The sequence below is a fragment of the Chiloscyllium punctatum genome, chromosome 26, assembly GCF_047496795.1.
Source record: "Chiloscyllium punctatum isolate Juve2018m chromosome 26, sChiPun1.3, whole genome shotgun sequence".
NCBI classification, from domain to species: domain Eukaryota; kingdom Metazoa; phylum Chordata; class Chondrichthyes; order Orectolobiformes; family Hemiscylliidae; genus Chiloscyllium; species Chiloscyllium punctatum.
This window is the reverse complement of record NC_092764.1, coordinates 40072033-40075508: the sequence shown is the minus strand read 5'-3', so window position 1 is coordinate 40075508 and position 3476 is coordinate 40072033.

Sequence of the window (3476 nt, the reverse complement as noted above, 5' to 3'; positions counted from 1 at the left end):
GGCACGTGACACAAGGGGGGCGGGATGCGACTCGACACGTGATACAAGGGGCGGGGATGTAACACTACAATTGACATGGGGGGGCGGGGACCCAACTCCATACGTGACACAAGGGGCGGGGATGCAACGCGATACGTAGAACAAGGGGCGGGGTTGCAACTCCATACGTGCACGAGGGGTGGTGAGCATGTAATTGAAGGTCACATGACTAATCCGCACGGTGACAGCAGAGTACGTGACTCGGAAGGTAAATACAAAGGGTGTCTGACTGCTTAAAACACTACCAGTGACAGGTGCTGCAAGGCGCTGTCATTTTCTTAAAATTCTTACACTCATTCAAAACCAATTCGGAGTACCATCAGTTCTGAGGAAGGATCACTCGAACCGAAATGTTAACCGTGATTTCTTTCGACAAATGCTGCCCGACCTGCTGAGCTTTCTCAGCAATTTCTGTGTTTTTTTAAGTTTGGTGCACCACCATTTTACAGTGCACGTTATTGTTATTGTGGTGAATCCACGCATTGTCCTGTTATTATCCGTTCTTAGTGCTTGGTGCATTACCACAAAAGTGCTGCGTAATCCAAGTTGAATGATTTAAACTTCAAGTTCACCAGCTGTAAAGTTAGCTACAAACATATTAAAATAAAAGGATGCTAACTTTGTTCTTTAGTAATTCCTAATATCTACTATTCTCTGAAGGAAACAATTGAAATTAGAATTGCCAAGCAAACACGCGTGACCATTAGTTTGGTACACGTGAAAATAAATTAATCACTCAATGAGCAATGCAGGTGGCTCATCGTAAGCAGTGATGTACAGATCATGTAGGTTACACTGCACAAGGCAAGATCAACATTAGCAAGATCAGCATTATTTGAGGTTAGAGAATCCATTTATCTAATAACGGCCAGGAAGAAGCTGTTGATGAACCTGCTAGTGCATGTGTTCAAACTTCTGTGTCTCCTCCTGATGAAAGAGATTGTAGGCGATCATTACTGGGGAGCAATGGGTCTTCGATGATGTTGACTGCATTTCCGTGGCGACGAGCTGTGTAAATGGAGTTCTCAGATGGAAGGTTGGCTTCCGTGATGGTCTGAGCTGTGCATACAGCCTCTGTAGTTTCTTAGTCCTGGACACAGCAGTTGCCACACTAGGCTGTTATACACCCAGCCAGTATGCTTTCAGTGATGCATCTTTTTGGAAGTTGGTAAGGGTTCTTGTGAACATTTCAATTTTCCTCAGCTACCTGAGGAAGGAGAGGTATTGTTGTACCTTCTTGAGTGGGAGGTCCAGGATAGGTTGTCAATTATTTCTTTCTCAGAAAGAACAGAACCTCTTGAACTCCTGTTCTTTTTTCTTCTTTTTTTCCCCCCACACTACCACCTAACTGCGGTAGTGCTTATTTTTTCCCCAGCACCCATGTGTGTGTGCAGGTATGAGACACAGTGAACGACAAAAGGTGCGCAAATCTTTATTCAGTTTTCACAACCAGGAAGAAAGGAAACACCTGAGTGGCTAGTGACAAGCAGTGTCCTTCATATCAAAGGGCAATGCTGTGTGATCAAACAGTGAAGGGGAGGGCAGGGATTAAATCAAAATAGAGTTGGAGGGGGAAATAATGCACTCCACTCCCTGCAGTGTCCACCTCTCCCTGAACAATCCAGAATATTGGTGGACACCGCGTGCTCCTTCTCCGGAGACACCCGGGCTCTAACGTAACCGCAGAAGAGGGGCAGGCAGTCATCCTTAACGACCCCCTCCATGACCCGCTGCCTGGACCTGTTTATGGCCAGTTTGGCCAGGCCCAAGAGCAGACCCACGAGGAGGTCTTCAGACCTGCCCTCCCTCCTCTGTACCGAGTGCCCAAGGATCAGGAGCGTGGGACTGAAGTGCAACCAAAAGCAGAGGAGGTTTTTAAGAAAATCAAAAAGGAAGTGCAAACGCCCACACCCAATATACACATGGTCCACGGACTCCACAGAACAAGCAATTGGACTGGGAGTCTGTGAACCACCGCAATCTGCAGTTGCAGGGGACCGCTGCGTGCAGCACCCTCAACCCCAGATCCCCGAGAGAAAGGGGGAGATCCCACATAGGGAGCCCTCCACTGGGGATCCCCACCACTTAGTAGCATGCCAAGACGTGTCCAGACGGTGGATGAGGGAGAAGAGATGGATGGTGTGCAGCAGCAGTCGATACAGGGCCCGCCTTTTTACGTCCTTATAAAGGGACAAAATTAAAATTCCGGAGGCGGCTCAGGTCGTGAGGCACAGGCTCCTGCAGGAGGTACGGGACCTTAGAGCCAATGTGAAATTCCGTCCGGGCAGAGGTAAGCACGGACGGGATTCCACAGCACACCTGAGCATCCTCCAACTGGTGCACCATGTCGGGTCTGAGCACCGCAATTTTAAGGCGTCGGATGGCGGTGGCTACGTACTGGACGTCTACCACTGCCCTGCTCCCTATGTCCTGCGGCAGCATCCAGCCCAGGCCCCTGGCACCCAGCATGTCCCCGAACCCTGGTCACCCTCGCCAGGTTGTCAATTATTAGCATGCTGAGGAACTTGATTTTCTCCACCCTCTCATCCTCAGTTCCATTGATGTAGATGGGGGCTCCTTCTAGTCCTTTTTTTCTGAAGTCAATGATCCAATATTTAGTTTTGCCGATGTTGAGGGGAAGGTTGTTCTAACTGCTTGTCACCAAGTCCTCTATGTCATAGAGTCATAGAGATGTACAGCATGGAAACAGACCCTTCGGTCCAACCCGACAGGATATCCCAACCCGGCCCATACCGCTCCAAACCCTTCCTATTCATATACCCATCCAAATGCCTCTTAAAATGTTGCAATTGTACCAGCCTCCACCACTTCCTCTGGCAGCTCATTCCATACACATACCACCCTCTGCGTGAAAAAGTTCCCCCTTAGGTCTCTTTTATATCTTTCACCTCTCACCCTAAACCTATGCCCTCTAGTTCTGGACTCCCCGACCCCAGGGAAAAGACTTCGCCTATTTACCCTATCCATGCCCCTCATAATTTTGTAAACCTCTATAGGGTCACCCCTCAGCCTCCGATGCTCCAGGTAAAACAGCCCCTGCCTGCTCAGCCTCTCCCTGTAGCTCAAATCCTTGAACCCTGGCAACATCCTTGTAAATCATTTCTGAACCCTTTCAAGATTCACAACATCTTTTTGATAGGAAGACAACCAGAATTGCATGCAATATTCCAACAGTGGCCCAACCAATGTCCTGTACAGCCGCAACATGACCTCCCAACTCCTGTACTCAATACTCTGATCAATAAAGGAAAGCATACCAAATGCCTTCTTCACTATCCTATCTACCTGTGACTCCACTTTCAAGGAGCTATGAACCTGCACTGCAAGGTCTCTTTGTTCAGCAGCTCTCCTGAAGACCTTACCTTAAGTGTATAAGTCCTGCTAAGTTTTGCTTTCCCATAATGCAGTACCTTGCA